Source organism: Piliocolobus tephrosceles, chromosome 12 (assembly GCF_002776525.5).
Source record: "Piliocolobus tephrosceles isolate RC106 chromosome 12, ASM277652v3, whole genome shotgun sequence".
Lineage (NCBI taxonomy): Eukaryota > Metazoa > Chordata > Mammalia > Primates > Cercopithecidae > Piliocolobus > Piliocolobus tephrosceles.
The window spans coordinates 75,689,843-75,715,944 of record NC_045445.1 but is presented as its reverse complement, the minus strand read 5'-3'; the positions used below and the strand labels follow the sequence as shown (position 1 = coordinate 75,715,944).

General features: G+C 37.4%; 1 protein-coding gene across 2 annotated transcripts in view; it reads right to left on the bottom strand.

The window, feature by feature from the left end:
- CYSLTR1 (cysteinyl leukotriene receptor 1) overlaps nt 1-26,102 on the bottom strand; it is a 90,039-nt gene that overhangs the window by 6,974 nt on the left and 56,963 nt on the right. Inside the window, exon 2 of one of the 2 annotated variants that reach the window (XM_023202317.2) lies at nt 4,859-4,945. The exons of the other annotated variant lie outside the window; for it this stretch is intronic. The gene's annotated coding sequence lies outside the window, so the exon portion shown is untranslated. The remainder of the gene's footprint in view (nt 1-4,858; nt 4,946-26,102) is intronic. 2 annotated transcript variants of the gene reach the window in all.

Genomic DNA, 26,102 nt, shown 5'->3' with positions numbered 1-26,102 from the left:
AAGAAAATCACTTCTAAAATTCATATGGCACCAGAAAAGAACCTGAACACCCAAAGCAAACTAAGCAAAAAGAACAAAGCTGGAGGCATCACACTACTTTAAACTACAGTACAAAGCTAGAGTAACAAAACAGCATAATGCAGGTACAAAAACAGACACATAGAACCAATGACACAGAATAGGGATTCCAGAAATAAATCTGCACACCTACAACCATCTGATATTCAACAAAGTCAACAATAACAAGCCATGGAGAAGGGACTTCCTATTCAAAAAAATGGTGCTGTGATAACTGGCTAGTGCCATATGCAGAAGATTGAATCTGGACCACATCCTTTCACCATCTACAAAAATAAACTCAAGATGAATGAAAGACTTAAACATAAGACCTAAAAGTATAAAAGCCCTACAAGAAAACTTAGGAAATACCATTCTTGACACAGTACCTAGCAAAGATTTCATGAAGAAAACATCAAAAGCAATTGCAGCAAAAGCAAAAATTAACAATTGGGATCTAATTATACTAAAGAGCTTCCACACAGCAAAAGGAGCTATCAACAGAGCAAACAGACAATCCATAGAATGGGAGAAAATATTTGCAACTATACATCCAACAAAGGTCTAATATCCAGAATCTATAAGAAAATTAAATCAACATTCTAAAAACAACCCTGTTAAAAAATGGGCAATGGACATGAACAGACATTTCTCAAAACAAGACATAGATGCAGCCAACAAACATATGAAAAAATGCTCAACGTAACTATTCAGAGAAATGCAAGTCAAAACCATAGTGAGATGGTAATCTCATACCAGTGAAAATGGCTGTTATTCAAAAGTAACAAAAATAATAGATGTCGGTGAGGTTGCGAAAAGGGAACACTTATACATTGCTGGTGGGAATGTGAGTTAGTTCAGCTACTATGGAAAGCAGTTTGGAGATTTCTGAAAAGACTTAAAACAGAACTACCATTTTACCCAAACAATCCCATTATTGGGCAAATACCCACAGGTATATAAATTGTTTTTCTATAAAGACGCATATACTCATGTGTTCATTGCACCACAATTCACAATAGTAAAAACATGGAATCAACTCAGATGCTCATCCATGGTGGACTGATAAAGAAAATATGGTATGTATACACTATTTGATACTAGGTAGCCATAAAAAAGCATTAAATAATGTCCTTGACTGCAACATTTATGCAGTTGGAGGCCATTATCCTAAGAAAATTAATGCAGGACCAGAAAATCAAATACTGCATGTTCTCACTTGTAAATGGGAGCTAAACATTGGGTATATATGGACATAAAGATGGGAACATATATATTGGAGACTATCATAAGAGGTAGGGTGGAAGGGAGAGGATTGTGGACTGAAAAACTACCTATTGGGCACTATACTCACTACCTCAGTGATGGAACCATTCGTACCCCAATCCTTAGCATCACACAATATACCCATGTAACAAACCTGCACGTGTAGCCCCTGAATCTTCCCCAACCCTCAAAATTGAAGAACAATCATTCTGAGGCCATAGAGAAAAATGTGACTCCTATTTGAAACTCCTGCATTATTTCTCAGTTTGCTTTCTAGTTACCTGGCTCATTCACCATTGGTTGTGAACTCAGGTGCAGTTGTGGAAGAAAGAAAAAACTGCCTAAAGTTAACCTTTTCCTTAGTTCCATGTCAAGTGTTTTTTTCTAAACTGAGCAGTATTATCTTGTAATACACTAGATAGTGCTGTTGAAAATTTTGGTAATAACCCATTTCAGCTTTATTGAGATATAATTGACAAATAGAAATTGCATATTCTAAGGTGTACAATGTGATGATTTCATGTAAGTATACACTGTGAAATCATTTCTCTAACAAAGTTAATCAACACATCCATTACCTCATATACCATTTGTGTGTGTGTGTTGGGTGGGTGGGGGCAGGGGGTGGTAAGAATGCTTAAGATCTACTTTCTTTTTTTTTCACTTCTATTTTAGGTTCAGGGGTACATGTGCAGGTTTGTTATATAGGTAAACTTGTGTCACGTGCTTTTTTTTTTTTATCTATACAATCATTTGTTGTACAGATTATTTCATCACCTAGGTGTTAAGCCTAGTACACATTACTTATTTTTTCTTATCCTCTCCTGCCTCACAGCCTCCACCCTCAGGTAGGTCCCAGTGTCTGTTGTTCTCCTCTTTGTGTCCATGTATTCTTATCATTTAGTTCCCACTTATAAGTGAGAACATGTGGTATTTGGTTTTCTGTTTCTGTGTTAGTTTGCTAAGGATAATGGCCTCCAGCTCCATCCATGTTCCTACAAAGGACATAATGTCATTCTTTTATGTGGCTGCATAGTATTCCATGGTGCATACATACTATAATTTCTTTATCCAGTCTTCTATTCAGGGACATTTAGGTTGATTCCATGTCTTTGCTATTGTGACTAGTGCTGCAGTGAACATATGCATACACACATCTTTATGGTAGAATGATTTATATTCCTTTGGGTATATGCCCAGTAACAGAATTTCTGGGTGGAATGACAGTTCTGTTTTTAGCTCTTTGAGGAATTGCCACACTGCTTTCTACAATGGCTGACCTAATTTACACTCCCACCAACACTGTATAAGTGTTTTTTTCTCCACAATCTCACCAGCACCTGTTATGTTTTATTTATTTATTTTTTTTGAGACAGGGTCTCACTCTGTCACCTAGGCTGGAGTGCAATGGCATAATCTCGGCTCACTGCAATCTCCACTTCCCAGGTTCAAGCTATTCTCCCACCTCAACCTCACGAATAACTGGGATTACAGGCGTTTGCCATCACGCTCGGCTAATTTTTGTATTTTTTTGGTAGAGACCAGATTTCACCACGTTGGCCTGGCTGGTGTTGAACTCCTGACCTCTGGTGATCTGCCTGCCTTGGTCTCCCAAAGTGCTGGGATTACAGGTGTCAGCCACCATGCCTGGCCTGCCTTATGTTTTGATTTTTAAATAATAGCCATTCGAACTGGTGTGAGATGGTATTTCATTGTGGTTTTGAAATAAGATCTTCCTTATCAAATTTCAAGTAAATAATATAATAATTTCAAGTAAATAATATAATATTAACTATAGCCACCATACTGTACATTAACTCCTCAGAACTTGTTCATATTATAGATGAGCCACACTTGAAAGGTATTCGATAATTACCAGCAGGCCTTCCCACCACTATCAACTTTTAATCTACCTTGCTACAAACTCTTTCTGGAATAATTCTTTACACACTGTAGCTTTCAATTATGATGTGTCTTCCTTAAAATCTTCAGTGATTTAGAATGCCTTCAGAATAACATCTAGACTTCTTGGCCTGATATTTAAGGCTCTCTATAGTCTGGGTACAATTTACCTTTCCAAGTTTCTCTCTCACTGCTCTCTTTTGTACACTGTATAGTTAGAAGAAACAACTATTTTAGTATACTAGTGACATGTTCCATAAGCTTACCCACCTGGCTGTCTTTTTTCACTGTCTTTTTTTCTTCTTGAATGGCCTTTCCTTCTTCCTGAAATGCCCTTTCCTCCTTCTTTGCATATACAAAAACTACTCATCTTTCAGCTCAAATTACACTTTCTTGACTAAGTCTTCCTTCAGCCTCTATCTGAAGTAATTTCTATCTTTGATGAACTTCTAGAGAAACTTAAATCAATCTTGCAAATCAATGATTTGTGTAAATATCTTATCTCCCAGACTATCTGGTTAATGTATAAAAAAGCAGCCCACACAGGGCCTAGCACATATGTACCTTGCCCATAAGTGCTCAGTAAGTGTTGAGTGAATACTAAATTAATGATAGGACAAGTTTAACATTTGAAGGTATTATTTGTCATTTAAAACCATTTGGAGTTATCTTCTCATTCCAATATAAATTAAAATCTTTCCAATGTCAGAGTCCGAAGTTGCTGTGTAAGTAAAGTTGCTTCCCAATATATCAAGGAAAGTACTAAGTCACAAGGCTAACTATAATGTTAAAAAGCACAGATAATATCAGTTGTGGTGGCACATGCCTGTAATCCCAGCTACTCAAGAGGCTGAGGCAGGAGGATTGCTTGAGCTCAGGAGTTCGAGGCAAGCCTGGACAAAACAGTGAGACCTTGTATCTAAAAAATAAAAAAATCCCACCCATATCATTGATATAGACTAATCCATTACATATTATAATTAAATTTGAAATTCTCACATCTTTGAAAGATGCTAAACAAAACTGATAAATAACTATAAAAATATACAAAGAAGCAGATGGTCTCTAGTCTCATTAATAATGTCCCAGTCCTTGCAGACCAAAATAAACTTTTCTAAAAATTTAAATATTTAGATTCAGTTGTCTATTTATAATGAAGTCAACAATTTGTATTAAGCCATAAAAAGAAGATTGTAAAACTTTCAAGCAAGTGGTGAATCCTAGAGTGGTAGAGATCATTTAGTACAAGCCACTCTTTTCACAGATTATGGCTTTACTTGTCTGAAACAGCATTTAATTTGTTTTTTAGAATTTACTGTGATCCTCCAATAATGTTACCCTCACTAGATGAATACAGAGAGTTTCTCTGGAAATCTAACATACTTAAGACCTCATCCCTGCCTTCAAGCAGCTCATTTTCTAGTGGGGGATAGGAATGATAACTTAGAAGTGTGAAGAGGTTACAATACAGCATTGTAAAAGCCGTCTTAGCAGAAAACAAATGGGTTAATAAAAGGTAGCAACAAACATAAATAGAACTGATTTTATTTTCGTGAGAATAATGAAGTAAGTTACTTTGTTAAGATAATTGCAAGTTGAAAAAGCAAAGTTCATTTGGAAAATTCAGGTATACCTCTTTCTGGCACTGGAGTACCTTCACAAATGTTCCTTCTTATGGTGATCAATGCTTTCTATGGTGTAATATCAGAGGAAGCCCACGCTGAAATCATAAGATTGAAAAGGAAGTTAACAACTGTAGAAGCAGTCCGGAAGGGTCATGAGAACTTAGCAGCCTTATTTATAGATCCAGAGTGTGTAATGGGGCATCAAAGCTTTACTGACAGATTTAGGGCTAGTCACTGAATTCTGTGTCTCCTTCTTTTTTCTCCATCTGTTTTTACATTCCCAGGGGGAAACTTGGAATACAGACAAGGGCTGGTCACAGATATTTGCTGCTGTGTGCTTGTAGCTTCTCTATCTAAAATGAACACACTATTATAAAATATTCCTCTCTCTATGAAACCAGGGTATTTCCTCTATCTTCTCTTCTAAACACTTGGTTATAAAGTTAAGAGGGGAAGTAATTTGGAACTTTACATCCAGGGATCTGGATTGCTACGGATAGGTGTTAGAACATTAAAAATATCAAGTATATCTGTCTGGAATGGCTTAGAAATAGTTTTCCTTAAAGGACGAATGGCTTCAAGAACCTTGCACTCTTCTCCTTATAAACTATAATAGCATGTAATGCTTATATCACTAATTTGGCATATATTATATACTTTTGGAGATCAACTTTTTGTATAGTTAACTTTTCATAAGCATATATCTCTTCTCTTCAATTAAGTTATACTCAATAATCTAAGAAAGTATAACAAATCTCCAAAAAATGAGCAGAGATGGGCTTTCTTGAAGGAGGAGCAACCTGAATGCTTTTCTTCTAAATTTTTCTTGTCCTATGGCAACTTTAATTCCTGCCTACAAGGCCTCCAGAGGCTAGCTACTATTCCTTTATCCGTGGTCCAAGCGCTAACAAAATAAACACTTTTCTTCAGTTTATTTATTTGTTTGTTTATTTGTTTATTTATTTATTTGAGACAGAGTCTCACTCTGCCCAGGCTGGAGTGACTGGAGTGCAGTGGCATGACCTCTGCTCACTCTAACGTCCGCCTCCTGGATTCAAGCAATTCTCCTGCCTCAGCCTCCTGAGTAGCTGGGATTGCAGGCATGCACCACCACACCCAGCTAATTTTTGTATTTTTAGTAGAGATGGGGTTTCACTATGTTGGCCAGGCTGGTCTCAAACTCCCGACCTCAGGTAATCTGCTCGCCTCAGCCTCCCAAAGTTCTGGGACTACAGGCATGAGCAACCACATCCGGCCCCTTCAGTTTATTCTTAATCAGTAGAAATAGGCTGGAATTTTCTAAAGGAACTCTACTAAAAAAAAGAAAATCAAAAGGAAAATAAAAGAAATGCAAAAATGAAAAATATAGTCTAGTTTTAAAAGTAGAAACCTGAACCTACTGCTGCAGTATTGCCATTTGAACCCCCCTTTCACTCAGATAATCATTTCTTAGATCTTCTCCACTTTCTTCTCCCTCTCCAAATTGTTCCTTCTTCTCTAGGTAAGAAGTTGACATATGTAACCTACTACACTCTGGGTAAAGTGTGTGTTGCTGGTGCAAAATTACTCAGAGTTGTCCTTTATATTTTGTCAATCAGGCAATAAACATATTTTTTAAGTTTGTTTAGCTTGTCCCGGGTCTCCGTACATTAGTAAAAATCTAGTGACTGAATGTTGAATGTATAAAAATCCTTTCTGATCCTGAAATTATATGATTCTACTCATCTGTGAAGAAAATTAACTTGGCTCTATCCTGGTTTTGTGTTTAGACAAAGCTTTTTTTTTTCCCCTAGTGTGGGACAAGAAAGAAAGTTTATGAATTTCTAAGACCCACCTATGAGAAGTTTAATATTACCAGCTTAATGCACTATCTGGTTATCCATTTCCATGGTGGCTGTGCAATTACAATTTAGTCCAATCTTTACATACACAAGTGAATAAATGTCACATTATCTGGGCAACAATGTAGTATTTTTCAAGTTCGGGATTCTGAAGGGTCTTCTATGGTTCCTTTATGAATTAGCCTTGCACATAGTAGGCACTCAGTACTTTCACTCCTTGCTTCTCTTTCCTTTTCAGTTCCTTGAGGACTCTTGTCTCTGACAGGAGCTCTGCCAATATTGGGCTCTACCATTGTTATCTGGGTGATAGGGAGGGTAAAGGTGAGTTAATGAAGTCAAATGTGGTTGTATGATTTTGATTTTAATTGTTTAATTCAAGAGCTACTCAGATCTTTTATTCAGCTCATGTTAAGTCCAATTCAGTTCAGATTAACAAATATTTAAGGAGCCCCTAATCTTATAAGGAAGAGGATACATTTTCTGCATCAGCCCTTAGCATCTATTGAACCTATAACCTGGTCAAGCTCTAGTGTACCAGGTAAATAAGAGAGCCCAGAGGTTTTCTAAGAATATCAGACCCCAGGTTAATTGTGTAATTCCAGTGCTTCGGGAGGGTGAGATGGGAGGATTGCTTGAGGTCAGAAGTTCGAGACAAGCATGGGCAACACAGCAAGACCACTCCTCTACAAAAAATAAAAAATTGTTGCTGAATAGGATTTCATTATATAGATATACAAATTGTTTATACACTTAGTCATTGATGGACATATGAGTTGCTTTCAGGTTTTGACTATTACAAATAAAGCTGCCACAAACATTGATGTGCAAGTCTCTATATGGGCATGTTTTCACTTTTCTTGGGTAGCTGGATTATAAGGTAGGTGTATGTTAAACTTTTTAAAAAACTGACACACTGCTTTTTAAGGTGGGTAATGTGGGTATACTACTTGATATCCCCTCCATATTTCCATTTGCTAACACTTGGTATGGTCAGTCTTTTAAATTATATCCATCTAATACGTGTGTTGTGATATCTCATTTTGATTTTGATTTGCATTTTTCTAATGATGAATGATATTGAGCAACTTTTCATGTGCTTATTTGCCATACATATATCCCTTGGTGAAATGTTTATTCAAATATTTCACACATTTTTCCATTAGGATGTTTATTTTCTTATTATTGTGTATGAGAGTTCTTTATATGTTCTGGACACAATACCTATATCAAATATACGCTTTGCAAATATTTGCTACTATTTTATGGGTTGCGTTTTTACTCTCTTAACAGTGCCTTCCAAACAACAGAAGTTTTCATTGTGATGACATCCAATTTATCAACTTTTCTTTTATAGATTGTGATTTTGGTGCCATATCTAAGAAATTTTTTCTTTACTCAAAGTCATGAGGAAGTGCTGATACATGCTACAACATGGATCAACTCAAGGATATTTGCTAAATGAAAAAGCTATATGCAAAAGACCACATTTTGCTTATTCCATTTATCTGAAATATCCTAAAAAGACAAACCTATAGAGATAGGTGATAGCTGCCTGAATCCACACATGGGAGCAGGGAGTGATTGCAACTGGACACAAAGGATCTTCTGGGGGGTGGTGAAAGTGTTCTAAAATGGCATTGTGGTGATGACTGCACAGTTCTGGAAATTTACTATAAATAATTGAATTGTACACTTACAATGGGTGAATTTTATGATGTATAAATTATACCTTGAGTTTTCGCTAAAAATGAAGAAATTATTGAAACAGTCAACAATGTGGATGAATCTCAAAACAATTATACTGAGTGAAAGAAGCCAGATGAGAAAGAATCCATACTGTGTGATTCCATTTATATAAAATTCTAGATAAACTAGTGCATAGTGATGAAGAGTAAATCAGCAGATCCCTGGGAATAGGAACAGGGTAGGAAGGGGAGAGCCCATAACTAGAGACAGGAGGGAGAAATTACAAAGGGGACACTTTGGGGTGATGGATATATTCACTATGTTGATTATGCTGACGGTTTCATAAGTATATACATGTGTGAAAACTCATCAAATTGTGCACTTTAAATGTGTGCAGATAACTGCGTGTCAATTCTACCTCAGTACAGCTGTTTTTAAGGGACATGAATGGTAAGATAATTTAAAAAAATTAGTTCTCTCAGAAAAAAACAAAGAACAACAACAAAAAAATGATAAAATAATTAGCCAAGTATGGTGGCATAGTGCCAGTAGTCCTAGCTACTCAGAAGGCTCAGGGGGGAGAATTGCTTGAGCCCATGAGGTCAAGGCTGCAGTGAGTCATAATTGTACCAGTGCACTCCAGCCTGGTGACAGACTGAGAGCCTGTCTCTTAAAAAATAAAAAGGTGCCAACACATATACCATACAACTATATTGTTGCTGCAATAGAATTGTATGAACAAGAATCAATTATATACTATTGTGTTAAGTGAGGTCCAGGAACAGCTAGTGATCCAAAAGTGTCCCCAGGTAGTCCCCAGATTGGTATCTTCTACTAAATGAAATTGTAATAATACTTCTTTTTTGTTTCTAACGAAATAGTAAGCCATTATTGATCCTTTTAACCCAATTTTACATTTCTCTCCTTTGAAATGCTACAGTATTTTGTCTGTACCTTTCTTGATAATTCCATTCATTGCTTCTCTGTGGTCATTCAATTTATGTTTTTAATTTTTTTTAATTTTTCATTTCTGTGGGGACATAGTAGATGTATATATTTATAGGGTACGTGAAATGTTTTGATACAAGCATGCAATGCATAAAAATCATATCATGAAGAATGGGGTATCTTTCCCCTCAAGCATTTGTCCTTTGTGTTACAAACAATCCAATTTTACTCTTTTTGGTTATTTAAAATGTACAAATAAGTTGTTATTCACTATAGTCACTCTGTTGTTCTGTCAAATACTGTGTCTTATTCATTCTCTCTAATTAATGTTTTGTATCCATTAACCATTTCCACCTCCTCCCACTACCCTTCCAAACCTCTGGTAACCACCTTTCAACTGTCTATATCCATGAATTAAATTGTTTTGGTTTTTATATCCCACAAATAAGTGAGAATATGGTATGTTTATCTTTTTTTAAATTATACTTTAAGTTCTAGGGTACATGTGCACAACGTGCAGGTTTGTTACATAGGTACACATGTGCCGTGTTGGTTCGCTGCACACATCAACTCGTCATTTGCATTAGGTATTTCTCCTAATGCTATCCCTCCCCCAGCCCTCCACCTCCTGACAGGCCCTGGTGTGTGATGTTCCCCACCCTGTGTCCAAGTGTTCTCATTGTTCAATTCCCACCTACAAGGGAGAACATGTGGTGTTTGGTTTTCTGTCCTTGTGATAGTTTGCTGAGAATGATGGTTTCTGGCTTCATTCATGTCCCTGCAAAGGACATGAACTCATCCTTTTTTATGGCTGCGTAATATTCCATGGTGTATATATGCCACATTTTCTTCATCCAGTCTATCATTGATGGACATATGGGCTGGTTCCAAGTCTTTGCTATTGTGAATATTGCCACAATAAACATATGTGTGCATGTGTCTTTATAGTAGCATGATTTATAATCTGGGTATATACCCAGTAATGGGATTGCTGGGTCAAATGGTATTTCTAGTTCTAGATCCTTGAGAAATCACCACACCATCTTCCACAATGGTTGAACTAATGGACACTCCCACCAACAGTGTAAAAGTGTTCCTATTTCTCCACATCCTTTCCAGCACCTGTTGTTTCCTGACTTTTTAATGATTGCCATTCTAACTGGCTTTAGATGCTATCTCATTGTGGTTTTGATTTGCATTTCTCTGATGACCAGTGATGATAAGCATTTTTTCATGTGTCTGTTGGCTGCATAAATGTCTTCTTTTGAGAAGTGTCTGTTTATATCCTTTCCCACTTTTAATGGGGCTGTTTGTTCTTGTAAATTTCTTTAAGTTCTTTGTAGATTCTGGATATTAGCCCTTTGTCAGATGGGTAGATTGCAAAAATTTTCTCCCATTCTGTAGGTTGCCTGTTCACTCCAATGATAGTTTCTTTTGCTGTGCAGAACCTCTTTAGTTTAATTAGATTCCATTTGTCAGTTTTGGCTTTTGTTGCCATTGCTATCGGTGTTTTAGTCATGAAGTCTTTGCCAATGCCTATGTCCTGAATGATATTGCCTAGGCTTTTCTCTAGGGTTTTTATGGTTTTAGGCCTGACATTTAAGTCTTGTATCCATCTTGAATTAGTTTTTGTATAAGGTGTAAGGAAGGGATCCAGTTTCAGCTTTCTACACATGGCTAGCCAGTTTTCCCAGCACCATTTATTAAATAGGGAATCCTTTCCCCATTTCTTGTTTTTGTCAGATTTGTCAAAGGTCAGATGGTTGTAGATGTGTGGTATTATTTCTGAGGCCCCTCTTCTGTTCCATTGGTCTATATCTCTGTTTTGGTACCAGTACCGTGCTGCTTTCATTACTATAGCCTTGTAGTATAACTTGAAGTCAGGTAGCTTGATGCCTCCAGCTTTGTTCTTTTGGCTTAGGATTGTCTTGGCTATGTTGGCTCTTTTTTGGTTCCATATGAACTTTAAAGTAGCTTTTTTTCCAATTCTGTGAAGAAAGCCATTGGTAGCTTGATGGTAATGGCATTGAATCTATAAATTACCTTGGGCAGTATGGCCAATTTCATGATATTGATTCTTCCTATCCAAGAGCATGGAATGTTCTTCCATTTGTTTGTGTCCTCTTTTGTTTCATTGAGTAGTGGTTTGTAGTTCTCCTTGAGGAGGTCCTTCACATCCCTTGTAAGTTGGACTCCTAGGTATTTTATTCTCTTTGAAGCAATTGTGAATGGGAGTTCACTCATGATTTGGCTCTCTGTTTGTGTGTTATTGGTGTATAGGAATGCTTGTGATTTTTGCACATTGATTTTGTACCCTGAGACTGCTGAAGTTGCTTATCAGCTAAAGGATATTTTGGGCTGAAATGATGGGGTTTCCTAAATATACAATCATGTCATCTGCAAACGGGGACAATTTGACTTCTTCTTTTCCTAATTGAATACCCTATGTTTCTTTCTCTTGCCTGATTTCCCAGGACAGAACTTCCAACACCGTGTTGAATAGGAGTGGTGAGAGAGGGCATCCTTGTCTTCTGTCAGTTTTCAAAGGGAGTGCTTCCCATTTTTGCCCATTCAATATGATATTGGCTGTGGGTTTGTCATAAATCGTTCTTACTATTTTGAGATATGTTCCATCAATACCAGTTTATTGAGAGTTTTTAGCATGAAGGGCTGTTAAATTCTGTTGAAGGCCTTTTCTGTACCTATTGAGATAATCATGTAGTTTTCATCATTGATTCTGTTCATGTGATGGGTTATGTCTATTGATGTGCATATGTTGAACCAGCCTTACATCCGAGGGATGAAGCCCACTTGATCATGGTGAATAAGCTTTTTGATGTGCTGCTGGATTTGGTTTGCCAGTATTTTATTGAGAATTTTTGCATTGATGTTCATCAGGCATATTGATCTAAAATTCTCTTTTCTTGTTGTGTCTCTGCCAGACTTTGGTATCAGGATGATGCTGGCCTCATACAATGAGTTAGGGAGGATTCCCTCTTTTTCTGTTGATTGGAGTAGTTTCAGAACGAATGGTACCAGCTCCTGTTTGTGTCTCTGGCAGAATTCAGTTGTGAATCCATCTGGTCCCGGACTTTTTGTGGTTGGTAGGCTATTAATTATTGCTTCAATTTCCGAGCCTGTTATTAGTCTATTTAGAGATTCAACTTCTTCCTGGTTTAGTCTTGGAGGGTGTATGTGTCCAGGAATTTATCCATTTCTTCTATATTTTCCAGCTTATTTGCATAGAGGTGTTTATAATGTTGTGTGATGGTAGTTTGTATTGCTGTGGGATCGGTGGTGATATCCCCTTTGTCATTTTTTTTATTGTGTCTATTTGATTCTTTTTTCTTCTTTATAAGTCTTGCTAGTGGTCTATCAATTTTGTTGATCTTAAAAAAAACAGCTCCTGGAGTCATTGATTTTTTGAAAGGTTTTTTTGTATCTCTATCTCCTTCAGTTCTGCTCTGATCTTAGTTATTTCTTGTCTTCTGCTAGCGTTAAATTTGTTTGCTATTGCTTCTCTAGTTCTTTTAATTGTTTTGTTAGGGTGCCGAATTTAGATCTTTCCTGCTTTACCTTGTGAACATTTAGTGCTATGAATTTCCCTCTACACACTGCTTTAAATGTGTCCCAGAGATTCTGGTACATTTTGTCTTTGTTCTCATTGGTTTCAAAGAACATCTTTATTTCTGCCTTCATTTTGTTATTTATGCAGCAGTCATTCAGGAGCAGATTGTTCAATTTCCATGTAGTTTTGTGGTTTTGAGTGAGTTTCTTAATCCTGAGTTCTAATTTGATTGCACTGTGGCCTGAGAGACAATTTGTTGTGACTTCTGTTCCTTTACATTTGCTGAGGAGTGCTTTATTTCCAATTATGTGGTCAATTTTAGAATAAGTGAGATGTGATGCTGAGAAGAATGTATATTCTGTTGATTTGGGGTGGAGAGTTCTGTAGATGTCTATTAGGTTCGCTTGGTGCAGAGCTGAGTTCAAGTCCTGGATATCCTTGTTAACCTTCTGTCTGGTTGATCTGTCTAGTATTGACAGCGGGGTGTTACAGTCTCCCATTATTATTGTGTGGGAGTCTAAGTCTCTTTGTAGGTCTCTAAGGACTTGCTTTATGAATCTGGCTGCTCCTGTATTGCAGGCATATATATTTAGGATAGCACTTCTTGTTGAATTGATCCCTTTACCACTATGTAATGGCCTTCTTTGTCTCTTTTGGTATTTATTGGTTTAAAGTCTGTTTTATCACTTAAAGTGTAATTTAAAAAAGAAAATAGAAATAAATAAAAAAGAAATTAAAAATTAACCATGACATCACACACACAAAAATAAAGTCTGTTTTATGAGAAACTAGGATTGCAACCTCTGCTTTCTTTTTCTTTCCTTTTGCTTGGTAAGTATTCCTCCTTCCCTTTATTTTGAGCCTATGTATGTCTTTGCATGTGAGATGGGTCTCCTGAATACAGCACACTGATGGGTCTTGATTCTATCCAATTTTCCAGTCTGTGTCTTGTAATTGGGGGCATTTAGCCCATTTACATTTAAGGTTAATATTGTTATGTGTGAATTTGATCCTGTCATTATGATATTAACTGGTTATTTTGGCCATTACTTGATGCAGTTTCTTTATAGCATCAATGGTCTTTACAATTTGGCATGTTTTTGCAGTGGCTGGTACCCATTGTTCCTTTTCCATGTTTAGTGCTTCCTTCAGGAGCTCTTCTAAGGCAGGCCTGCTGGTGACAAAATCTCTCAGTATTTGCTTTTCTGTAAAGGATTTTATTTCTCATTCACTTATGAAGCTTCGTTTGGCTGAATATGAAATTCTTGGTTGAAAATTCTTTGAGAATGTTGAATATTGGTCCCCACTCTCTTCTGGCTTGTAGGGTTTCTGCTGAGATCCGCTGTTAGTCTGATGGGCTTCCCTTTGTGGTTAACCCAACCTTTCTCTTCGTCTGCCCTTAACATTTTTTTCTTCATTTCAACCTTGGTGAATCTGACAATTATGTGTCTTGGGGTTGCTCTTCTCGAGGAGTACCTTTGTGGTGTCCTCTGCATTTCCTGAATTTGAATGTTGGCCTGCCTTGCTAGGTTGGGGAAGTTCTCCTGGATAATATCCTTAAAAGTGTATTCCAACTTGGTTCCATTCTCCTTGTCACTTTCAGGTACATGAATCAAATGTAGATTAGGTTTTTTTCACATAGTCCCATATTTCTTGGAGGTGTTGTACATTTCTTTTTACTCTTTTTTCTCTTAACTTGTTTTCTCACTTTATTTCATTAATTTGATCTTCATTCACTTATATCGTTTCTCCCACTTGATTGAATTGGCTATTGAAGCTTGGGCATGCATCACGAAGTTCTCATGCCAGGGTTTTCAGCTCCATCAGGTCATTTAAGTTCTTTTCTACACTATTTATTCTAGTTATCCATTCATCTAACCTTTTTTCAAGGTATTTAGCTTCCTTGTGATGGGTTAGATCATGCTCCTTTAGCTCGGAGAAGTTTGTTCTTCCTGACCTTCTGAAGCCTACTTCTGTCAACTCGTCAAACTCATTCCCGTCCAGCTTTGTTCAATTGCTGGCAAGGAGCTGCCTTCCTTTGGAGGAGAACAGCCCCTCTGGTTTTTAGAATTTTCAGCTTTTCTGCTCTGGTTTCTCCCCATCTTTGTGGGTTTATCTACCTTTGGTCTTTTCTTTTTTATTATACTTTAAGTTCTAGGGTACATGTGCACAATGTGCAGGTTTGTCACATATGTATACATGTGCCATGTTAGTGTGCTACACCCATTAACTCATCATTTACATTAGGTATATCTCCGAATGCTATCCCTCCCCCCTACCCCCACCCATGACAGACCCTGGTATGTGATATTCCCCTTCCTGTGTCCAAGTGTTCTTATTTTTCAATTCCCAAGTATGAGTGAGAACATGTGGTGTTTGGTTTTCTCTCCTTGCGATAGATTGCTGAGAATGATGGTTTCCAGCTGCATCCATGTCCCTACAAAGGACATGAACTTATCCTTTTTTATGACTGCATAATATTCCATGGTGTATATGTGCCACATTTTCTTAATCCAGTCTGTCATTGACATACATTTGGGTTGGTTCCAAGTCTTTGCTGTTGTGCATAGTGCTGCAATAAACATATGTGTTCATGTTCTTTATAGCAGCATGATTTATAATCCTTTGGGTATATACCCAGCAATGAGATGACTGGGTCAAATGGTATTTCTAGTTCTGGATCCTTGAGGAATGGTCACACTGTCTTCCACAGTGGTTGAACTAGTTTACAGTCCCACCAACAGTGTAAAACTGTTCCTATTTCTCCACATCCTCTCCAGTACCTGTTGTTTACTGAGTTTTTAATGATCGCCATTCTAACTGGTGTGAGATGGCATCTCATTGTGGTTTTGATTTGCATTTCTCTGATGGCCAGTGATGACGAGCATTTTTTCATGTGTCTGTTGGCTGTATGCGTGTCTTTTTTTGAGAAATGTCTGTTCATATCCTTTGCCCACTTTTTGATGGGGTTGTTTGTTTTTTTCTTGTAAATTTGTTTGAGTTCTTTGTAGATTCTGGATATTAGCCCTTTGTCAGATGGGTAGATTGCAAAAATTTTCTCCCATTCTGTAGGTTGCCTGTTCACTCTGATGATAGTTTCTTTTGCTGTGCAGAAGTTCTTTAGTTTAATTAGATCCCATTCGTCAAGTTTGGCTTTTGTTGCCATTGCTTTTGGTGTTTTAGACATGAAGTCTTTGTCCATGCCTATGTCCTGAATGTTATTTTCTAGGTTTTCTTCTAGGGGTTTTATGGTTTTATGTCTAAGATTTAAGTCTCTAATCCATGTTGAATTAATTTTTGTATAAGGAGTAAGGAAAGGATCCAGTTTCAGCTTTCTACATATGGCTAGCGAGTTTTCCCAGCACCATTTATTAAATAGGGAATCCTTTCCCAATTTCTTGTTTTTGTCAGGTTTGTCAAAGATCAGATGGTTGTAGATGTGTAGTATTATTTCTGAGGGCTCCGTTCTGTTCCATTGGTCTATATCTCTGTTTTGGTACCAGTACCATTATGTTTTGGTTACTGTAGATTTGTAGTATAGTTTGAAGTCAGGTAGCTTGATGCCTCCAGCTTTGTTCTTTTGGCTTAGTATTGTCTTGCCAATGCAGGCTCTTTTTTGGTTCCATATGAACTTTAAAGTCGATTTTTCCAATTCTGTGAAGAAAGTCTTTGATACATTGATGGGGATGTCATTGAATCTATAAATTACCTTGGGCAGTATGGCCATTTTCACAATATTGATTATTCCTATCCATGAGCATGGTATGTTCTTCCATTTGTTTGTGTCCTCTTTTATTTCATTGAGCAGTGGTTTATAGTTCTCCTATAAAGGTCCTTCACATCCCTTGTAAGTTGGATTCCTAGGTATTTTATTCTCTTTGAAGCAATTGTAATGGGAGTTCACTCATGGTTTGGCTCTCTGTTTGTCTGTTATTGGTGTATAGGAATGTTTGTGATTTTTGCACATTAATTTTGTATCCTGAGACTTTGCTGAAGCTGCTTATCAACTTAAGGAGATTTTGGGCTGAGACAATGGGGTTTCCTAAATATACAATCATGTCATCTGCAAATGGGGATAATTTGACTTCCTCTTTTCCTAATCAAATACCCTTTATTTCAATCTCCTGCCTGATTGCCCTGGCCAGAACTTCCAAAACTATGTTGAATAGGAGTGATGAGAGAGGGTATCCTTGTCTTGTGCCACTTTTCAAAGGGAATCCTTCCAGTTTTTGCCCATTCAGTATGATATTGGCCCTGGGTTTGTCATAAATAGCTCTTATTATTTTGAGATACATTCCATCCATACAGAATTTATTGAGAGTTTTTAGCATAAATGGCTGTTGAATTTTGTCAAAGACCTTTTCTGCATCTATTGAGATAATCATGTGGTTTTTGTCTTTGATTCTGTTTATATGCTGGATTACGTTTATTGATTTGCATATGTTAAACCAGCCTTGAATCCCAGAGGTGAAGCCCAGTTGATTATGGTGGATAAGCTTTTTGATGTGCTGCTGGATTCGGTTTGTCAGTATTTTATTGAGGATTTTTCATCGATGTTCATCAGGGATATTGGTCTAAAATTCTCTTTTTTTGTTGTGTCTTTGCCAGGCTTTGATATCAGGATGATGTTGGCCTCATAAAATGAATTAGGGAGGATTCCCTCTTTTCCTAGTCATTGGAATTGTTTCAGAAGGAATGGTACCAGCTCCTTCTTGTACCTCTGGTAGAATTCGGCTGTGAATCCGTCTGGTCCTGGACTTTTTTTGGTTGGTAGGCTATTAATTATTGCCTCAATTTCAGAGCCTGTTACTGGCCTATTCAGGGATTCAACTTTTTTCTGGTTTAGTTTTGGAATAGTATATCTGTCCAGAAATTTATCCATTTCTTCTAGGTTTTCTATTTTATTTGCATAGAGGTGATTATAGTATTCTCTGATGGTAGTTTGTATTTCTGTGGGGTCGGTGGTGATATTCCCTTTATCACTTTTTATTGCATCTGATTCTTCTCTCTTTTCTTCTTTCTTATCGTTGCTAGTGGTCTATCAATTTTGTTGATCTTTTCAAAAAAACCAGCTCCAGGATTCATTGATTTTTTTTGAAGGTTTTTTTGTTCTCTATCTCCTTCAGTTCTGCTCTGATCTTAGTTATTTCTTGCCTTCTGCTAGCTTTTGAATGTATTTATTCTCGCTTCTCTAGTTCTTTTAATTGTGATGTTAGGGTGTTAATTTTAGATCTTTCCTGCTTTCTGTTGTGGACATTTAGCTATATAAATTTCCCTCTACACATGGCTTTAAATGTGTCCCAGAGATTCTGTTATGTTGTATCTTTGTTCTCATTGGTTTCAAAGAACATCTTTATTTCTGCCTTCATTTCGTTATACACCCAGTAGTCATTCAGGAGCAGGTTGTTCAGTTTCCATGTAGTTGAGCTGTTTTGAGTGAGTTTCTTAATGCTGAGTTCTAGTTTGATTGCCCTGTGGTCTGAGAGACAGTTATAATTTCTGTTCTTGTACATTTGCTGAGGAGTGCTTTACTTCCAACTATATTGTTCAATTTTGGAATAAGTGTTAAGTGGTGCTGAGAAGAATGTATATTCTGTTGATTTGGGGTGGAGAGTTCTGCACGTGTCTCTTAGTTCCACTTGTTGCAGAGATGAGTTCAATTCCTAGATATCCTTGTTAAGTTTCTGTCTCATTGATCTGTGTAATATTGACAGTGGAGTGTTAAAGTCTCCCATTATTCTTGTGTGGGAGTTTAAGTCTCTTTGTAAGTCTCTAAGAACTTGCTTTATGAATCTGGATGCTCCTGTATTGGGTGCATATATATTTAGGATAGTTATTTCTTATTGTTGAATTGATCCCTTTACCATTATGTAATGGCCTTCTTTGTCTCTGTTCATCTTTGTTGGTTTAAAGTCTGTTGTGTCAGAAACTAGGATTGCAGCCCCTGCTTCTTTTTTGTTTTCCATTTGCCTAGAAGATCTTTCTTCCTTTATTTTGAACCTATGTGTGTCTCTGCACGTGAGTTGGGTCTCCTGAATACAGCATACTGATGGTCTTGACTCCTTTTCCAATTTGCCAGTCTGTGTCTTTTAGTTGGAACATTTAGCCCATTTACATTTAAGGTTAATATTGTTATGTATGAATTTGATCCTGTCATTATGAGGTTAGCTGGTTATTTTTCTCATTAGCTGATGCAGTTTCTTCCTAGTATCGATAGTCTTTACAAGTTGGCATGTTTTTGCAGTGGCTGTTACTGGTTTTTCCTTTCCATATTTAGTGCTTCCTTCAGGAGCTCTTTTAAGGCAGGCCTGGTGGTGAAAAAATCTCTCAGCATTTGCTTGTCTGCAAAGGATTTTATTTCTCCTTCACTTTTGAAGCTTAGTTTGGCTGGATATGAAATTCTGTGTTGAAATTCTTTTCTTTAAGAATGTTGAATATTGGCCCCTACTCTCTTTTGGCTTGTAGAGTTTCTGCTGAGAGATCTGCTGTTAGTCTGATGGGCTTCCCTTTTTGGGTAACCTGACCTTTCTCTCTGTCTGCCGTTAAGAGCTTTTCCTTCATTTCAACTTTGGTGAATCTGACAATTATGTGTATTGGAGTTGCTGTTCTCAAGGAGTATCTATGTCACATTCTCTGTATTTCCTGAAATTGAATGTTGGCTTGCCTTGCTAGGTTGGGGTAGTTCTCCTGGATTATATCCTGAAGAGTGTTTTCCAACTTGGTCCCATTCTCCCCGTCACTTTCAGTTACACCAATCAGACATAGATTTGGTCTTTTCACATAATCCCATATTGCTTGGAGACTGTGTTCATTTCTTTTTACTGTTTTTTTTTCTCTAAACTTCTCTTCTCTCTTCGTTTCATTCATTTGATCTTCAATCACTGATACCCTTTCTTCCAGTTGATTGAATCAGCTACTGAAGCTCGTGCATGTGTCACGTAGTTCTCGTGCCATGGTTTTCAGCTCCATCTGGTCATTTAAGTTCTTCTTTATGCTGTTTATTCTAGTTAGCCATTCTTCCAATCTTTTCCCAAAGTTTTTAGCTTCTTTGTGATTGGTTTGAACATCCTCCTTTAGCTTGGATAACTTTGTTATTACTGATCTTCTGAAGCCATCTTCTCTCAACTCGTCAAAGTCATTCTCTGTCCAGCTTTGTTCTGTTGCTGGTGAGGAGCTGCCTTCCTTTGGTGGAGAGGAGGTGCTCTGATTTTTAGAATTTTCAGCATTTCTGCTCTGGTTTCTTCCCATCTTTGTGGTTTTATCTTCCTTTGGTCTTTGGTGATGGTGATGTACAGATGGGGTTTTGGTTTGGATGTCCTTTCTGTTTGTTAGTTTTCCTTCTAACAGTCAAGAACCCTCAGCTGCAGTTCTATTGCAGTTTGCTGGAGGTCCACTCCAGACCCTGTTTGCCTGGGTATCACCAGCGGAGGCTGCAGAACCACAAATATTACAGAATGGCAAGTGTTGTTGCCTGATCATTCCTCTGGAAACTTCATCTCAGAGGGGCACCCAGTCGTATGAGGTTTCTGTCAGCCCCTAGTGGGAGGTGCCTCCCAGTTAAGGTACTCGGGGGTCAGAGACCCACTTGAGGAGGCAGTCTGTCCATTCTCTGATCTCAAACTCCATCCTGGGAGAACCACTACTCTCTTCAAAGCTGTCAGACAGGGATGTTTAAGTCTGCAGAAGTTTCTGCTGCCTTTTGTTCAGCTATGCTCTGCCCCTAGAGGTGCAGTCTACAGAGGCAGGCAGGCCTCCTTGAGCTGTGGTGGGCTCCACCCAATTCGAGCTTCCCAGCCACTTTGTTTACCTACTCAAGCCTCAGCAATGGCGGACGCCCTTCCCCCAGCCTTGTTGCCGCCTTGCAGTTCGATCTCAGACTGCTGTGCTAGCAGTGACCAAGGCTCTGTTGGCGTGGGGCCCTCTGAGCCAGGCACAGGATATAATCTCCTGGTGTGCCTTTTGCTAAGACCATTGGAAAAGCATAGTATTAGAGTGGGAGTGATCCGATTTTCCAGGTGCTGTCTGTCATGGCTTCCCTTGGATAGGAAAGGGAATTCCCTGACCCCTTGCACTTCCCAGGTGAGGCAATACCTCACCCTGCTTCAGCTCAGTCCATGGACTGCACCCACTGTCCTGCACCCACTGTCTGACAAGCCCCAGTGAGATCAACCCTGTATCTCAGTTGGAAATGCAGAAATCATCTGTCTTCTGCGTCACTCACATTGGGAGCTGTAGACTGGAGCTGTTCCTATTCGGCCATCTTGGAACCTCTCCTACCTTTGGTCTTTGATATTGGTACCTGCAGATGAGGTTTTGGTGTGGATGTCCTTTTTGTTGATATTGATGCTCTTACTTTCTGTTTGTTAGTTTTCCTTCTAACAGATCTCTCAGATACAGGTCTGTTGGAGTTTGCTGGAGGTCCACTCCAGACCCTGTTTGCCTTGGTATCACCAGTGGAGGCTGCAGAACAGCAGATATTGCAGAACAGCAAACATTGCTGCCTGATCTTTCCTCTGGAAACTTCATCCCAGAGGGGCGCCCTCTTGTATGAGATGTCTGTCAGCCCCTACTAGGAGCTGACTCCCAGTTAGGCTACATGAGGGTCAGGGACCCACATTAGGAGGCAGTATATCCAGTCTCAGAGCTCAAACTCCAAGCAGGGAGAACCACTGCTTTCGTTGGGCCTGTCAGACAGGGACATTTAGGTTTGCAGAAGTTGTCTGCTGCCTTTTGTTCAGCTATGCCCTGCCCACAGAGGTGGAGTCTATAGAGGCAGTAGGCCTTGCTGAGCTGTGGTGGGCTCCACCTAGTTCGAGCTTCCCAGCCACGTGGTTTACCTACTGAAGCCTCAGCCAATGGCAGATGCCCCTCCATCCACCAGGTTGAAGCTTCACAGTTCAATCTCAGACTGCTGTACTGGCAGTGAGCAAGGCTTTGTGTGTGTGTGACCCACTGATCCAGGCATGTCGGAGAATCTCCCGGTCTGCCAGTTGCTAAGACTGTGGGAAAAGCACAGTATTTGGGCAGGAGTGTATTGATTTTCCAAGTACAGTCTGTCACAGCTTCCCTTGACTAGGAAAGGGAAATCCCCTGACCCCTTGAAGTTCGCAGGTGAGGTGATGCCCACCCCACTTTGGCTCGCCCTCAGTGGGCTGCATCCACTGTCCAACCAGTCCCAGTGAGATGAAACAGGTACTTCAGATGGAAATGCTGAAATCACCCGTCTTCTTTGTTGATCATGCTGGGAGCTGCAGACTAGAGTTTTTCCTATTTGGCCATCTTGGAATAGAACCAATGTTTATCTTTTTGTGCCTGGCTTATGTCACTTAAAATAATGATCTTCTGTTCCATCCATGTTGTTGCAAATGACAGGATTAAATTCTTTATTTTATGGCTGAATAGTACGCCATTGTGTATATGTACCGTCTTTTGCTTTATCCATTCATCTGTTGATGGGCCCTTAGGTTGTTCCCAAATATTGGCTATTGTGATGGTGCTGTTACAAACAGAAGTGCAGACATCTCTTTGATATACTGATTCCTTTTTTTTTTTTTTGCAGCAGGTTGAGGGGGGCGGCAGTGTATATATCCAGCAGTGGGAGTGTTGGATCATATGGGAGTTCTATTTTTGGTGTTTTGAGGAACCTCCAAACTGTTCTCCATAGTGGTTGTACTAATTTACATTCTCATCAACAGCGTATAAGACATTTCTTTTCTTCACATTCTCACCAGCATTTTTTACTGCCTACTGCCTGTCTTTTGTATATAAACAATTTTAACTGGGGTGAGATGATATCTTATTGCAGTTTTGATTTGTATTTCTCTGATGATAAATGATGTTGAACCCCTTTTCATATGCCTATTTACCATTTGTATGTCTTCTTTTGAGAAATGTCTTTTCAAATCTTTTGCCCATTTTTGGTTAAGTTATTAGATTTCTTTTCTTATACAATTGTTTCAATTCCTCACATATTATGGTTATAAATCTCTTGTTAGATGGGTAGTTTGCAAATATTTTCTCCCAATCTGTGGGTTTTCTGTTCACTTTGTTGATTGTTTCCTTTGCCATGTAGAATATTTTTAACTTGATAATATCCCACTTGTCCATTTTTTGCTCTGTTGCTTGTGCTTGTAGGGTATTACTCAGTATTTTTTATTTTTTTTTGCCCAGAACAATGTCCTGGAGAGTTTCCCCAATGTTTTTTTTGTAGTAGTTTCAAGCTTGAGGTCTTAGATTTAAGTCTTTAATCCATTTTGATTTGATTTTTGTATATGGTAAGAGTTGGGGGTCACGTTTTTTTCTTCTGCATATGAATATTTATTTTTACCAGCATCATTCACTGAAGAGTGTGTCTTTTCCCCAGTGTATGTTCTTGGAAACTTTGTTGAAAAATGAGTTCACTGTAGGTGAGTGGTTGTGTTTCTGGGTTCTCTGTTCTGTTCCATTGGTCTACCAGTCTGTTTTTACACCAGTACCATGCTGTTTTGGTTACTATGGTTTAATAATATAATTTCAAGTTAGGTAATGCGATTCCTCCAGTTTTCTTATTTTGCTTAACAGCTTTGGCTATTCTGGGTCTGTTGTGTTTCCATATAAATTTTAGCATTGTTTTTTCTATTTCTGTGAAGAATGTCATTGATATTTTGATAGAAATTGCATTGAATCTATAGATTGCTTTGGGTAGTATGGACATTTTAACATTATTGATTATTCCAAAACATGAAAATGAAATATCTTTCTATTTTTTGGTATCGTCTTCAATTTCTTTCACCAGTATGTTATAGTTTTCTTATAGAAATCTTTCACTTCTTTGGTTAATTCCTAGGTATTTAATTTTATTTGTGGTTCTTGTAATAGGATTACTTTCAAAATGTCTTTTTCACATTGTTCACTGTTGGCTTATAGAAATGCTACTGATTTTTGTATGTTGATTTTGTATCTTGCAACCTTATGGAATTTATTTATCAGTTCTATTGATTTTTTGGTGGAATCTTTAGGTTTTTCTAAATATAAGATTATATCATCTACAAACAAGGATAAGTTGACTTATTTCTTTTTAACTTAGATACTCTTTATTTCTTTTTCTTTTTTGATTGCTCTAGCTAGGATTTCCAATACTATGTTGAATAATTGTGGTGAAAATGGGCATCCTTGTTGTGTTCCAGATCTTAGAGGAAACACTTTTAGTTTTTCCTCATTCAATAAAATTCTAGCTGTGAGTCTGTTGTAATAGGGCTTTTATTGCTTGAGGCATGTTTCTTCTATACTTAGTTTTTTGAGAGTTTTGATCATGAAAGGATATTTAATTCTATAAAATAATTTTCCAGCATAAAATTAAAATGATTGTATATTTTCTGTCTTTTATTCTGTTTACATGGTGTAACACATTGATTGATTTGCATATATTGAACCATGAATTCCAGGGATAAATCCCACTTGGTCAAGATGAATGATCTTTCTAATGTATTGGTCAAATTTGCTTTGCTAGTATTTTATTGATAATTTTTGCATTAATATTCATCAGAGATAGTGGTTGGTAGTTTTCTTTTTTGATGTGTGTTTGTTTGGTTTTGGTATCAAGATAATACTGGCCTCTTAGGATAAGTTTGGAAGTGTTCCATCCTCCTCTATTTTTTGGAATTGTTTGAAGAAGATTGGTATGAGTTCTTTTTAAATGTTTGGTAGAATTCATCAGTAATGACTTCAGGTCTCAAGCTTTTCTTTACTGGTAAACTTTTTATTATAGCTTCAAACTTGTTATTGATCTGTTCAGGTTTTGGGTTTCTTCCTGGTTCAGTCTTGGTAGGTTGCGTTTGTCTAGCAATTTGTCCATTACTTCTGGATTTTCCAATTTCATGGCATATACTTGTTCATAGTAGTCACTAATAATCCTTTGAATTTCTGCAGTTATAATGTCTCCTTTTTCATTTGTGATTTTATTTATTTGGATCTCTCTCTTTTCTTAGTCTAGCTCAAGGATTGTTAATTTTGTTTAACTTTTCAAAAAACCGATTTTTTTTTTGTTTCATTGATCTTTCATATTGTTTTTTCATTTCAATTTCATTTATTTCTGGTCTGATCTTTATTATTCTTTTTCTTCCACTAATTTTGGGTTTGCTTTGCTCTTCCTTTTCTAGTTGTTTAAGAGGCATTGTTAGATTGCTCATTTGAAGTTTTCCTTTTTTATAATGTAGGCACTGGTAGCTATAAACCTCCCTCTTAGTATCACTTTTGCTATATCCCCTAGGTTTTGGTATGTTGTGTTTCTATTATCGTTTGTTTCAAAAATTTTCTCAATTTCCTTCTTAATTGTTTCCTTGACAAACTGGTCACTCAGGAGCATATTGCTTAATTTCTATGTATTTGTATAGTTTCCAAAATTCCTCCTGTTATTAATATCCAGTTTTATTCCATTGTGGACAGAGAAGATTCTTGATATTATTTCAATTTTTTGAATGTTTTAAGATTTGTTTTGTGGCTTAACATATGGTTTATCCTTTAGAATAATCTACGTACTGAGGAAAATAATGTGTGTTTTGCAACTCTTGGATGAAATATTCTGTGAATATCGGTTAGATCCTTTTAGTCTGTAGTGCAGATTAAGTCTGATTTTCTTTGTTGATCTACTGTTTGGAACATCTGTCTAATGCTGAAGGTGGGGTGCTGAAGTCTCCAACAATTATTATACTGGGGCCTATCTCTCTTTTTATCTCTAATGATATTTACTTTATATATCTGGATGCTCCCTTGTCGGATGCATATATATTTAAAATTGTTATATCCTCTTGCTGAATTTACCCCTTTATGATAATATAGTGACTTTGTTTGTCTCTTATATTTTTGGGTTGAAATCTATTTTGTCTGATGTAAGTATAGTGACTCCTGCTCCTTTTGGTTTTTTATTAGCATGGAATGTCTTTTTTCCATTCTTTTATTTTCTGTCGATGTGTGCCTTTATAAGCGAAGTGTATTTCTTGTAAGCATCAGATCTTGTTTGTTCATCCATTCAGCCAGTCTATGTCTTTTGATTGGAGAGTTTAGTTCATATACATTCAATGTCATTATTAATAAGTAAGGAGTTAATCCTGCCATCTTGTTATTTGTTTTCTGGTTGTTTTTATGTTCTTCTCTTCCTTCGTTTTTTCCTTTCTGTTTTTAGTGCAGGTGATTTTTGCTGGTGATATGATTGCTTCTTGTTTTTTGTTTTTT